The sequence below is a fragment of the Paramormyrops kingsleyae genome, chromosome 18 (genome assembly GCF_048594095.1).
Source record: "Paramormyrops kingsleyae isolate MSU_618 chromosome 18, PKINGS_0.4, whole genome shotgun sequence".
Taxonomy (NCBI): domain Eukaryota; kingdom Metazoa; phylum Chordata; class Actinopteri; order Osteoglossiformes; family Mormyridae; genus Paramormyrops; species Paramormyrops kingsleyae.
Window position 1 is genome coordinate 14,008,084 of NC_132814.1, and position 14,587 is coordinate 14,022,670.

Here is a 14,587-nt window from a genome sequence, read left to right on the forward strand (position 1 = left end):
ACAGTGTTATCATTTTGAAAACATTCTGTAGGGTTTGCAAAATACCCCCTGCATTTTTGATGTAGGTCAGGTGTGTCAAACTCCAGTCCTGGGGGGCCAGAGCCCTTTGTAGCTTAGTTCTTTCTGTTTTCCACCACAAATGATTCAGCTCAAGAGCTGTGTGGTAATTAGCACAGGGAGTTGAATCTGGTGTGTTAAATGAGGGTAAACGCAAAAACTGTGCAGGGCTCCGGCCCCCCAGTACTGGAGTTTGACACTCCTGATGTAGGTGATATTATTTTAATAATAGAATAATGTAGGTTTTCTGTAAGATTTCTTGCGTGAGAGTCTGAAATCATGAGTCTGGCGCCAGATGCGTGAGAGTTGGCAACCATTGATGCACCGAACCACGAACTTAGTGCACTGTCGCCATGACACCGTTTGTAATTGTTCCGTCGAAATTCCATTTCTTACGTAGGCAGTACGAGCCTCTGACAAATGGAGGGTCGTACTGGGTAGTTTTATTTTGCCAGGAGCATAATAAGGGTGTGTTTAACTCTTCTTTCGACGGCAGTGTAGCTGAAACTGCAGGTTAGGAATTATATTTGGCATTCCCCATTACCGTTAGGTTTAGGGTCATTTATCGATCATATTCCGGAATCGCATATCCACTAACACCGAAACTATTACTCCGAAAGTGCAGTTAAACATTATTTAATGTTTTCAGCATGCATCAACGCTTCGACGATTTAGAGCATGTTGATAGATTTCAGCTTTTTGAAAGTTTAATAATAAAAAAGCGGGCAGTAAACACGGGTAAGGTCTGTGGAGATTTCATTGTTGGTACTGTCAGGACGTAACGCGTGAAGGAAATCTATTAATTTTCATGGTCATTGCACTTAATGATCTGTCAGAAGTTTGCAGCAAATCATATTTCGCATTTTCTAATAAATAAAACCGACGGAACAGGGCAATGTCAAAGTCTTGCATACAAGTTTCGTTTGCCAACGCTGCAAAATTCGCCGCACACTATTCTCAAAGGTCCCGTTTACTGTAACTGATCAGAGTGAGCAACTATCTACAGTAAAGTGCATGAATCTCTCTTCCATTATTTTCTATAAATACCGACGGATCAGAGCTCCTGGCGCCAAGTTCAGACTATAGTGTTTTTGTAAGATCATCATCTAACAAATGATTGCATTACATAATTGATGTTTGAAGCCATTTGGGACCTAGCGATACGTTTAACAATCCATGAAAGTATCCTCTTGAACTACCGGTAATGTGCCGTTATTCGTATTTCGCGTTGGCCTATATTCCTGTTTTGCACCTGTAGTCAAAACGACGAAAGATGTTGTGCATACACCTGCAACCCCTGAATTTTATTGTTCATTTTTGTCACAGTATTTCTTTCTGCTGAGAGTTTAAATTAATTTGCCCGCACATAAATGTAATCAAATAACAGCAAATTATTGTAGTGCTCATGCAGCCGGTAATTGTCACAAAGCACAGACGCTAGGTGGCAGCATTTCCTCATTAAACGAAACCACTTAACTTCTGCAAAGCAATGTTTACTGCGCGGCGTTTTACAAGATAATGAAGACGAAAATAGACGACGCTTATGACAATGATTTTGATAGTTAATAACTGTAATTGCCAAAGAACAGAAATTAATTGCGGGAAAAGTCGGCTGTATTTAATCGCAGTCAGCATGCGGCGCATTTTTGCAGGTTCATTGATCTCGCATATTATTCCCCTCCGCGATTAGCAAGCGGCGATGTGTTTGGTGGCTTTCCAGGGGGGCCGCAGTCCTCGTGGCTCCCACAGTCCTATTATAGCGTATCCAGTGGCCTCAATCATCCACGTATGTGCGTTTCAGTTTGAGTGCAGCTCCTTCTGGTATTCCAAGGTCATCACCATTAGAAAAGGGCATTTCTAACTTGCCCTTAGTCTGTCATTGGTCTGCCACGGGCTGCTGCTCTTTGCCCCATCTCTGCGTTTGCTGGGACAGGCTCCAGGTTTTCCGTGGCTCTGCATTGAATAATCGGTGGAAAATTGCAAGATCGATGATAACGGGTAGGTTCAATTCAAAGTGGGTGTTTTTTTTTTAAACTGTCATAACTGTCATCGGCCATAACACTTTGTGTTTTTAGTTTACGCCGAAGGCTGCTAGCAGTACGTCATTTTCTGCCTGCTGACTCGACGCTGACATACAGTTGAATAGTCCTCAGCCTGAAGCACGTAGCCGTCTGAATCCGTTTGTTCTTTAGTTGACAAAAAAGAAAAAATCCCAAAGCTTCTTTCCAGATCTGCTTACTCAAGCATTGTTTTGTGCATACAAATGACAGTAATTAAATGACACCCACATCATTGCGTCACAGGTTCAGAGAGATCAAAGGCAAGCAGGTGCTTATTTTTATTTATTTATTTGCTTATTTATTTTTAGGACAGGCCTCACGGTCTCAGAGCAATCATTGTTCCGCCGGCCGCTGGTGTATTTCCCGTACCGCGGTATAGGACCGGCGCCTTGTTAATATGCAGCCAAGCTCTGTCCTATTTGCGTCGGGCCCCTCCCGCGATGGCTGTCCGTGGGTTGCCTTCCGGAGGGGACATCGCGGTGGTTCCTGCTGTCTGTGCACTTTGTGTGTGTGTGTGTGTCTGTCTGTGTGGACGGCTTGTCAGGGCTGCTCCGGAAACATGATCAAAGTAGGACGTCCCTCAACACCCGCCAAGGTGCATCGCGTTGAAGTTCCCATATGCTGACCTGGTGCAAAAGTCGTATATAGTCACTTTTACGGGGGGCGTTTTGCATTTTTTATGTCCTCTCCTTTGTGATGTGCTTGATGACAGATTATTACTAGGATTTGGTGGGGAGGGTGGGACCATACACATAGTATTTTTGAATAATGCTTATCACTTAATGGTGCAACTTTATATTATATAATGACCCACTTAATTTTTTTTGTACAGCTGGTGGTTTGCATCTGGGTTGAGTTTGTAGGCTACGGTGGTACAACAGAGAAACCCAAATGACTCTATGCTGCAGTGCCATGCCTGTCGTGCCAATTTCACAAAGAGGCTGAGACTTGGAGCTGACTGGGTGATAATGGCAACACAGCTGCTGATGATGTCATGTATCTCTAGCTGCCGCATGTGATTTGTAGGCTTGCAACATTTGCATCATTGGGTGCTTCTTTAAGGTGTATATACCTGGATTTCCATTTGAGCAATCGCAGGTACCTTACATGAGATCCCATGGCCAGCCGGTGATGGGTATGTGTGGGGTGGTTGATTCTATGCAAAGTTTCGTCAGACACATGCACTGTGCTCTGTGGTGGCTGTTTAAGCTTTGATTTGAGTTGTCGTTGAGTTGTTTTGGAAACTCAGGAGCAGGGGTGTCAAATTCCGATCCTGGGGGGCCGGAGCCCTGTGTAGCTTAGCTCTTTCCCTGTTCCACCACAAATGATTCAGCTCAAGAGCTGCGTGGTAATTAGCACAAGGAGTTGAATCGGGTGTGTTAAATGAGGGGAAACCCAAAAATGTGCAGGCCTCTGGCCCCCCAGGGCTGGAGTTTGAGACCCCTGCTCTGGAGGGACAATGGCGTAAATCTGTTTATCCTGCAAGAGGGTGTGGGGTTCTCCCCCAACTCGCTGGTAAGGATGGCGATGATTGTTGCAAGGAATGTATCTGTGGTATCAGCTGAAATCCTGTCAGGACAGCCGGTGTTGCATTCCTCTGTGGCGGAGGCTCTAAGCCCCGCCCCCTTTTGACTTCTGCATTGATGTTTCCATTGGTGGGCGTGCCTACATGTGCTTTGGTGAATGGGACTCAGATTGCCTCACCTGAATTCTCTTGCTGTGCCTCATATCCATAGCCTGCCCTGTATAGCTATGAACTTGGGATTTCCAAATCAGAAATGGAGTGACCATACTTCCACATGCTTTGCTCCTCTAACTAAACAGCTGTTGTTAGATATTGTTACACATCTGGGTTGAGTTTGTAGTGGGGAGTGTCACTTAGCCTTCTTTGGACTGACATCTCGATCAATGTGATTGTGTTCTTCTTCTGGAAGAATGGTTAAACCACTAATTTAATATGAGCTGATGGGCTTCTGAACTAAAATAATTTTTCTCGGTATTTGGAACTCATAACAGCTCCCCTGCTGCCAAAATCCTCTTAAGAAGTAACGTCCCAAGTACTGAACCCAAACTGCATGCCTGATGGAGATCTTAAAGGTTTTCTGATGCCTGTCGGCGCTTGGCAAACGCAGCCATGTTGAGTTTGGTCGTTAAAAACGGTTCTTCAACTAAGACCTTCCAGAATTTTGGGGTTTACCAGAAGCTGGCGTGATTTTCAGTTTGGCTCTAAATGGGTCTGGGTGGCGTTTTTGATTGGGCCCGATGTAGCATGATCAATGCCCCGGCATGCCCCCTTTGGAGACCTCAACTCCCCCAGTGCTCAACCCAAAGTTACGCCCTTGCTAGTGTCCCCGGCAGGTCACATCCTATTCTCATCGAAAACAGAAATTTCTCACACCTTGTCCTTTAGCTCCAACGTTACCGTTCAGGTGAGGTACAGAAGTGGGTAGCTGTGGCCCCTTTCTCCGCACCCCGGGCTGCTGACACATCCCTAGAATGTCACTCCAGTGCCCACTGGCTGATCTCAGATCTCGTTTTAAAATATCTGAACCGGATAGTTCTGCACGTCTTTGAAAGCCATCAGGTCCAGTAAAGGCTGGCAAGTAAAACTACTGGCAAGGTGTCTCCACCATGAAAAGTCGTTTGGAAAACCATTATCGCATTTTGAATTTTCTCATAATCAAGAGGAAGAGTGGCTGGTCATTGTTGTTCAAACTGTTTGAGCGTGCACATGTAATGGTGAGGGTGATTTGAATATTTAATGAAAAAATATCGTATCTGTTTGCGGGAGTCGGGTGCTTGCGGGTCATCCGCAGGGTTTGCACGCTCTGCTCCTCTCTGGCTGACATTTCGCTTGCGCTTCCTAGCAAGGTCATGCCTGTCGGTGGGTGGCCAGGCTGCCCGACAACGCCTCCAAGAAAACATGTTTTTTTAATTATTATTTATACCCTGTAAATTTTTTTCAAAATTGAACGCATCGCCAGGAGTGCCAGGTGAATGAGAGGCTTGCAGGTTCTCTGTAAGTCGCTAATATGATGATATGGAACCTTCTCTGGGTAACTCTGGACCACAGATCGGTGCCTCGGTGGTACTGGCTGTCAGATCGGAGGACTTTTCCTGCGCTTCATATATCCACTGCGTTCCATATTTACCTGCTCGTATCGAATAATCTGGATTTGAAGCTTACATCTGACATGGTGCAGATTTGCGTGTGACTGAGCTGGCAAAATCCCGGCTTTATTGTAACCCCCCCCCCCCCCCCCCATGTCTCTGCTGGTTTGCAGCGACGTTGAACGGGGTGACTGGGTAGGGAAAAAAAACGCTCTTCATCTCCTCAGGTTGGTTGTGATGCTGAATGTTAGGCGGTTGTCAGTTTTCAAGTCGAATGCGATACCGTTTGTGCTTCAGAATTCCCAAAAGGGCGAGATTAAACCGTAGCTGTTTGCTGTGCCGGTAAATGCCCCCGAACGCGGTCTTCTCTGAACCTGAGACTTAACAATGGCACAAGACGGGAGCCCAATTAGTGCGTTTAGCTGAAAAGCGGATTTGCATCTGCGGGCGAGACGGCAATTTCCCTGCCACGCAGGTGGCGTGCTTTGAAGAGCACTCCTCCGCGGTAGCTGGTAAACAGGCCGGGGAGGAGGCGTGGCTGATGGAGCACCAGGGGGCGCACCATGCAGTGGAAGCCTGTTTTAATTCACGGGTGGGGGGGGGGTGGGGGCTTTTCCCGGGCTCTGCTACAGTCGTCTGGACCACAATGCCTCTCTCCCCAGGCCTTAATTACTCTTAACATAGAGCTATTATGCCTAAGCAGGAGCTGACTCACCTGCAGGTTGTAATCAGTGACTAATTGAAAGGTACCAATAAAAGTGTGGGGAAGCCGGGCCACGGAGGCCAGGAGACAGGATGTAGGCTGATGAACTGCACATCGGGGGGCTGGGGGGGGGGAGAAAAGTGAAAATCCCCCCGCCAATTACCCTAGAGATTCATCGGCCTCCTGTCACATGGCGGTTCTTGCACCACCTCTCCCTCATCTCTCTCTCTCTCTCCCGCCCATCTCAAGACTGTCCAGGTTGTAGTTTGATGTTTGCCTGATAGCCACAAGGCCTCCCTTAACACCACACATGAGAATGAGATGACAGCCATCGTAGGTCAGTCAGTTCAACTGCTTTTTTTCCTTTATTATTGACAGCTTTTGTAAAGGTGGTTCAGTCATGTTGTGGCCCTTTCAGATGTTGCAGCTGGTTGGTGCTTCCTGTCCTGTCTGTTATGACCATATTTAGTTTTATCTGAATATTTCCATCCATCCCTCCATTTTTTTAAATAATTATTTCTGCTTATCCTGTTGAAGGTCACGTGGGATCAACTCAGGATGGGGCGCTAACTCATCACCGGACACATGCACACCAATTAACCTCAGCATGTTTTTGGACTTGGCTGGGTGGAGAAGCAGAGGACCTGGAGGAAGCCCCACCACCACACAGCGAGAGCATGCAAACTTCACACAGACACAAACAGAGCCCCAGCTGGGACTCAAACCCCAGTTCCAGATGGGTGAGGCGACAGTGCACCACCCTGCCGCCCCTGTCTGAATACTTGACCATTTAAAATAAAATGTTAAAAATGATAATTGAGCTCTGTGTACGTGCAGTTTGTGTGCGTGTCCAGTGTGCGGCTTGTGGTTGGGACTCTCGACTCATGACCAGAAGGTTGCCAGTTCAAATCCCACGCCTGGCTTAGTGATGCCACCTCAGATTACTCCTGGATTACCGGATGTTGGCCAGCCCTTTTTTTTTTTTTTGACCCCCAAATATGCTCTCATCTGTAAATACGCCTCATGGAGAGCATGATGGGATAGGCAAAGAGACAGTTTTCCCACAGGGATGAATAAAAAAATCTCTATTCTATTCTATATCCACGGTAACTCTGTAAAAATACTACAGCAAGGTTAGTTCTTTGGTGTCTTGTATTTCATTTTATGCAGTGCTGTAATACAGGGGGACCACCAAGGCTGCCAGCTTACACTGCAAGCTTACACTGGAGGGCATCTTAAACTGGCATCTGGACAGGAAGTGGTTTGTCATCTTTGGGGGTGGGGGTGGGCGTGGGAGCCAAATGAACAGGGTGTTGCAGTCGGAGGCCCGATTCCGGTGGTCATTCCTGTGTCGTTTGCCGCCATCTTCATGCCTAGCAACGGCGTATGGCCTGGCCGGCAGCCAAGCTTCTTGGATTTGGGTCATTGCCAAGCTTGTACATAAATCTAATAATGAAGGCAAAACAACACAATTTGCAGATTATTTTTTCCCCCTGTGCCATAAATATATTGCTACATGGTGTTTTCATCCACATCATAAATACACACCATAAGGGGTCAGTAACGCGGTATATTAAGGTATAGAGGCTTTATAATCTCATCTTTTTCTTCTGTCATCCTAGACATGAGCAATATTTGCCGTGACTTTCATTCGCTTTTCTTTGATAATGTTTATCACCCCCCCACACACACACACCAAAAAAAAGGGGGTTAGCGTGCGGGTGGTCGTGGAGCTTGTACCGGTGGGGATTACCTTCTGGTGGATCTTGTCCCGCTGTCGCCGTAACTAACGCGGTGGCCATTGGTGTGGCGGGGGAGGTGGAGGATTAATGCGGGGGGGGGGGGCGGGAGCAACCGTGGGACACAGATAGCGGCCGGCGGCTAACTTTATAAGGATTGCAAACTTGCACGTGCGTGTACAGGCGTGACACCCTGCCGTTACGCACTTCTGCTGCGCTCTGACAGATCATTAGGATCAGCAGAGGTTTACTAGTGGAAGCTGACCAGCGGCTGATCTCTGCCGTGCTGACGGCTCAGGCTAATCCATCAGCTTGAGACCCATTTTTTGTTTCCACGGCGACCTTGAACCACTCGTCTAGTTAGCTAGCGGCTACTGAGTTCTTATTTCAGCGCAGCCGTGTTTACAGTATCGGGTTGATCGATGCGAGGTCAGACATGGCCTGCTCTGTTTTTTTTTTTTTAAGTGTTTATTTCAAAGACTCACGCTCTCCTAACTCTCACGAAGCCCGATGCATCGACCAGTATCCTGGGGGCCTGAACGATGACTGTAATGGAGATCTCAAGGGGTGAGGAGGATGGCAGACTTTTGGAAAAAAAGCGGTAGGTAGAGTCAGGGTCATGTCCCAGTGCTCCTGGCCCCAAAGCTGTGATGTTGCAGGATGCGTCGTGACACAGTCTAGCTAGGCCGCTCCTAACGAGTGCCTGCGTTTTCACTCTCAAAATCACTCTACTCGTGATGCTCTTTAAAACCAAGCTATGTGCCGGAGACCTAAATCGCATCCCACACGGGCAAAAGAAAGCGAACCGAACTATGGGTCCTGCTCGAGATCAACCGGAGTACCGTGGCAGGATTATTTTTATTGGAGACCTTTCCCAGCACGGGAGCTCCGAGGCACTTAGCGCAGGGCGGGTCTTACCGTGACCATGGCGAAAGCCGACTGGAGAAGGACAATTAGCAAAATCACAGTTGTGCAAAATTAATGAATGTTAATTTTTAAGTTTGGAAAAAGAGAAGAAGCAGAGAGGTAATGGAAATTGATCATTTAGAGTGTGTGTGGATTAGGTTTATATTACATTGTGGAGACAAAATGCCCCCCACAATGTAATAAAAACCTGTTTTTTAATGTTGTGGAGACCATTTTTCAGGTCCCCACAAAGATTTGTGAATGCAATCAAAAAAGTAAAAATGCCAAAAGTCTCGTATTTTGTTTGGTTACTTATGGTTAAGGTTAGGTCAGGGTAGGGGTTAAGGTCGTCATGTTGGGATTAGAGTTTTCCCCATAGAAATTAATGGAGAGTTCCCACAAAGATATAATTACAAACCTGTGTGTGTGTGTGCTGTAGATTGATGATGTTTTTTTAAGGAACCTGTTAGGGCTGTATTTATTTTTTATGTAAACCATAAAGAGCGGATTTCTATCTTCAGTATTGTTAGACCACCTGTCACATCGCCAGCAGTGCACTCCAACCACCTGACAGCCCACTGAACATTGCTTGAACCCGAGATGGAGGGTCTCACTTAAAAAGCCCGCAGCCCCCATGTCAGTACAGCGGTCGACGACGCCGGTGAGCCGCCGTTTCTGCGGCCGCCGAATCCACGTTTTAATTGTGTCCCTTCTGAGTTGCAACGGAGGAATTTCAATCCCCGCATTTTAAACAGATGGCACACTATTTTTACATGCACCTTCTGTCACTCGAATTTTCGTCCCCCCCCCCCCCCCCCCTCCCCAGCTCATAAAAAATAAGAGCGCCTTCGTTTAATGGGCTCCCCTGGGCTGACTTTTGCAGTGAAGCTTCCATCGTTGGTTCTGACACACCTGGAAAGAAAAATCTCTTTGAGGAGCTGCATTCCCAGGCACCTGAGGGGGTGGGATCGCACCATGGCCTTTGATTACGTGCACGGAAATGGGGCCTTAATATATTGTAAACCTGGTGCGTAAGTCAGCAAAAAGGAACAGATGGATAGTGGATGAGTCGCTATTCCTCTCGTCCAGAGCCTGTTCCCTGACACTTGGTCTCTGTTAAGTGTTTTTGTGCGTTTCTGCATCAGTGAATCGAATAAATGAGACTAGCCCTGGTTACAGTAGGATGTCAGTCCCTGGCTTCTCATTGGTCACTCTGCTGATTCCCATCGGGTCAATCCAGGCCTTGAGCAGAAGCACATTTTTCCTCACCGGTCTGTGTGTATCCATGTGTGGGCGGGGTTTACCGTCTGGGGAGGCGGCACTTGGGTTGATGTGCGGAAGCAATCGTTGGCAGCCGTGGCTTCACAGCTCCGCGCGGTTCGTTCCTCACATAAAGTGCCCCCCCCCCACTCCCAACTTTAACGCTTAAGCGAGTACGTGTTTGAAAACAAGGTCCTCCACCTGTGTTTGAATCAGGTGTCTCATGCTCTTTTGTAGTCCTTTGTGGTTGCCTGCTACATCACGCTTTTTAAACCTTGAAATATTTCTTATATTGTTAAACCTCTTTAAAACCATTACATGAAATAACATAATGGATTTAAGCTTTCTGAGTTTATCCCAACCCTCCATTATTGACCTTGTCCTCTTTTGATTCTTGTTTCGGTTTTTTGTCTCCTAATACGCTGAGATACCAGCAGAAAAAGCCTGCAAAGCCTGGGAAGGAAAATGGGTTTTTACTTCAACTGGATCTTTTTTCTTTTCATTTTTTTTTTGTTTAAACTGGAATGGAAAAGGCAATAGACGATTATTCAAGCTGAAATCGATATCAGTCGCGGTGTGAACTGTCGGCATCCAGGTCTAGGAGTAGCATCTGGCAGCCGCTTTCAGATCCAAGCCCGTTTAATTTCAGGTGTTGTTCTCGTTTAACGCTAAGCCAGCGGATGCGTCTGCGAGTGAATCTGGGCAATGGGCGGCATGACACCTTGGCCCCATTTCCGTCTTCATTTTTGTTTTGTTTATTTGACCGTTTGTCTCCCCAGGAAATACTACAGAACCACAGACAGCATAAAAAGGAGAAAATCCCTTGAATGGGTGTTCCGGAACTTTTGACTGACTCGGCCTGTTGCAAACAATGACCCTCTCAACATGGTACATGTTCCAATGATGAATAGCCCAAAAAAGGGAGCTGAAAAAGGAAGTGTGAAAGTGCAGGGTTTCTGGCAGCCAGAGTAATATTTTTGCCTGGAAGCGATCTTCTTATCTGGGCATTAGGTTGCATTATTTGTGCCATTCACACTGATGGATGGGAGAGGAAAAGATATTGCAGATGGTTTCCGAATATGTGACATTTGCTTCTGCGCCGGGCAATTAATTTGTGATCCGCGCTGTGTCCGTTGTGTTATGTGTAAGAGTAGGGAACCTTCCGTAATAACAGAAACTCTGTCCTCTGTTTTAGATTATGACGGAAAGGGCAGATTCAGAGCGTGTTCTAGTTTTGGATTTTACATGTGAATGAAAGAAATGTATTTCTAAAACGTTGTTTACATTGATAGAACTAAATCATATCCTTTCTGTTGACTGAAACTTTTCAGAAATTAATTAATGATCTGCTAGTAACTGGGCCAGTTAAACAAATTGTAAGGCCCTAACCCTTATTTGCTGGTCTGCGGTTATTATCTATAATCTGTGACTGTTTCCCTAGTAAACCTGTATAAGGACAAATAAACATTCTACTCATAAAGCTCCTTATTTCTGGAACTTCTCTTTTAGAGAGTGAATGTGAAGTTGCATCCCAAAGCCGCTGATTTACAGAATTTGCACTGTGTTAGTCCATCTGACATTGTCATTGTGCTTCAACAGTTCAAATGCCTATTTTTTCCATTGGTAGCTAATGACCAACCACAACTGACTTTGAATATGTGCATCAGGTAGACAAGGGAATTGAATTAAACTTCCTGGCAGAACTCAAGCAGGCCTTCAAAGAGAACAAAACAGAGTGAACAAAAGAGCATATGTATTTTACCATAACAGGTAGATCTGAAATAGCAAATCATAAGGCACATGGCCTTAGCGAAAAGGTTCTGTGGAAGAAAGATTACATGGTAATAGGGTTGGGGGAATTATGGGGTCAATGTTTTGTCTTAGGCCTTAGGCAAGAAGATGGTGTTGCATTATGGGATTGTTGTCATGTCTTAGGCCGTAAGCAAGAAGATGGTGTTGCATTATGGGGTTTTGGGATTGGTGCTTTGTCCTGGGCTTCAGTGATTCTCAACTAGGTCCTTGGGAACCCCTAGACAATCCACATTTTTGCTCCCTCCCAGCTTCCCTACTGGGAGCAAAAACATGGACCCCGAGAACTGGTTTGAGAAAAACTGCCTTAAATGACGTCCTGTTGAACACAAATCAGTATACAGCCCACCCAGAGTGTACAACAGATGAAAGACCTGCCTGTCGCCTAAAACTGCCTTTCTATAAATGTCAAAATGCTCGTAAAAGTTCTTGGTTTATGGCTCTGTAAATGATTTGTTGAAATGTTTCTCCTTTATCACACAGTCCACAGTGAAATGTCAAGATGAACATCGTGACTCGAAATGCACGTCAAAATGACGTGTACGCATCATGTGATGATGACGTCATTTGTTATAATCACATGACCGTGTGACCCTGTCTCCCATCGTTTCTGCTGTCATTGTGCTCAAGCTCTTATGCTGAGGTTCAGCCTGTTTCTAAAAAAGAGTTCCTAAGAATGGTGTTTAGTCAGCGTCCCAAGTAGCAGCCGTCGATGTGAATTAAGGACCCCATTGGCTGACGGCTCCTGGTTTCAGTCGGCTTGTAATACTTTCTGTTTGATAACTTATTTGTAGTGCCTGAGAGTAGAAAGAGTAGCAGAATGACTGCTTGTAAACCGACATTTTGTAGAAATAAGTTTGAGCTTTGAAAACAAAGTAGGACCTTAAAATGCTACCGCAAGCAATGAAAAGATTAATGTGCACACAGCTCCTTTGATTGAATATTTGAAACGTGATCTTTTGTTATTTGCAAAACTGTAAATTTAATCATGTCTCATATTAATTTATATCAACACTATTGAGCTCGGCAAATAAAAAAAGGGAAAGTGTTACATTCACGGTAAATGAAGGCCCGCGTGTTCAAAAAAATAGGTTTCCATTAATAAGGAAATATCATCTCCCTTTCATTTACTTTCTGCGCTTCAGAGAAAGAAGCTATTTAAAATTTAAAGAGGCAGAAAATAAGCAAAGCGCTCAGATCTTCAGAGCCTGGATGAGTATTTTAAGAGAGTCGTGCAACAAAAGCTTCAAACAAAAAATGTGAGCCGAGCTAAACGCAGAAACAAAACTGTAGAGGATTTGGTAACAGTCACAGTCAAATTTATCTCTTTTGAATCAAAAACTGGGGGATGAGGGCATATCTTTTATCCATCCATTTTCGGTTGCCGCTAATATAATGGGGTTACTGTATAATCCAGACATGCTATGCTGTTTAGCACTCTTCTGAAAGTCTGAGCGCAATATTTCTGCGTAAAAGTAGTGTAACATCAGAGTTGAGTTTATGAGTTTATTATTATTATTATCATATGTACAGCGTACAGTGTACAAAGCACAATGAAATTCTTACTTGAGTACCATCTCTACAGATAAAACATATAAGACTTAAGACAAAACATAGAATACATAATAGTGCATATAACATAAAGTGTCAGTGCCATTTAAAGTGTTGTGTGCTACAGCATTGCGCATGGTATGAGGAGACAGAATTTTTATTGCCTGGAGAAAAAGAGAGAAAGAAAAGCCTCTCTTGTTACTGTGTTACTGGGTGTTGAACAGTCTTACAGCACTGGGGTAAAAGCTGTTCCTGAATCGTGCTGTGTGTGTATATATTGTCCTGATTCTCTTGCCAGATGGCAGAAAAGTGAAAAATGGCAGTGCAGGGTGGCTACAGTCCTCCATGATGCGCCTTGTCTTTTCCTTTATCGCAGAAAATGGTGTGCCGATGATCCTCTGCGCTGTCTTCATCACTCTCTGCAAGGCCTCTTTGTCTTGTGCAGTGCAGCCACCATACCAGGATGTGATGCTCTCCGTGAGGATGGACTCCACAGCACACCTGTAGAAGCTTATGAGGACTGAGGTAGACATCCTAGCTATCTTCAGACGTCTGAGGAAGTAAAGACGTTGGTGGGCCTTTTTGGTGAGAGCTGCGGCATGCTCTGTGAACTTGAAGCTGGCACTGAGAATTCAAGTCCAGACCAGGATTTTGTTTCAACCAACCAGTAGAGTACTCTGTGACTCTTTATGCTCAACCAGTTGGTTGAAACAAAATTCTGGTCTGGACTTTTACTCTCTGTGCCTGAATTAGCCACCTCTGTGTAACATCAATCCATGTATCCTATAACCTCCTAATTCCAGTAACCAATTTTTTCATCAGGATTGTGGCGATCCAAAATCTATTTCAGGAAGTCTAGTGCATGAAGCGGGGTACACACTGGACGGCAGCCCACCGAAAACGTCCATCTGGCAAAAAGCACGTTACAGGGAAAGCGAAGGCACTGTCTCACCTGGATTGTAGGTCACCGCGCTGTGCAAGCCAGAACATCTGTTGGAGACTTGAGCAGATATTGAGAGAATATTCAGACCCTTCCAATTCTGAGGTGGACATGGGTTCCAGCAGAACTTTGGGGGGGGGAAGCTTGACCTAAAACAGCCTCCAGGTAACACAATAATATTTCTTTTGGAAATGACCTCAGCTGAACAATGACATGGCAAAACATACAAAAAAAAAAAGAGTATGCTTTAGGCAGTTAAAGTATGAAAGCAGCAGCCATTTACGTGTTAAATGTATAGTTATTCAGTTCTGTTTTATTTGTATAGCGCATTTTCACATTACATTGTCTTAAAGTACTTTACATTGTCCCTGCCCGATACCTCCACTGAGCAAGCCAGAGGCGACAGAGCCAAGGAAAAAACAACTAGAAGGAGGAAACCTTGGAAGGAACC

The 14,587-nt window shown here is 45.2% G+C and overlaps 1 long non-coding RNA gene across 1 annotated transcript; it reads left to right on the top strand.

The window, feature by feature from the left end:
* The first annotated feature begins 583 nt into the window (after positions 1-583).
* LOC140579386 (uncharacterized) lies at positions 584-6,751 on the top strand. Its single transcript, XR_011983450.1, has 2 exons — positions 584-2,055; positions 6,469-6,751. It is a non-coding gene; the product is annotated as an uncharacterized lncRNA (long non-coding RNA).
* Positions 6,752-14,587: the final 7,836 nt, after the last annotated feature.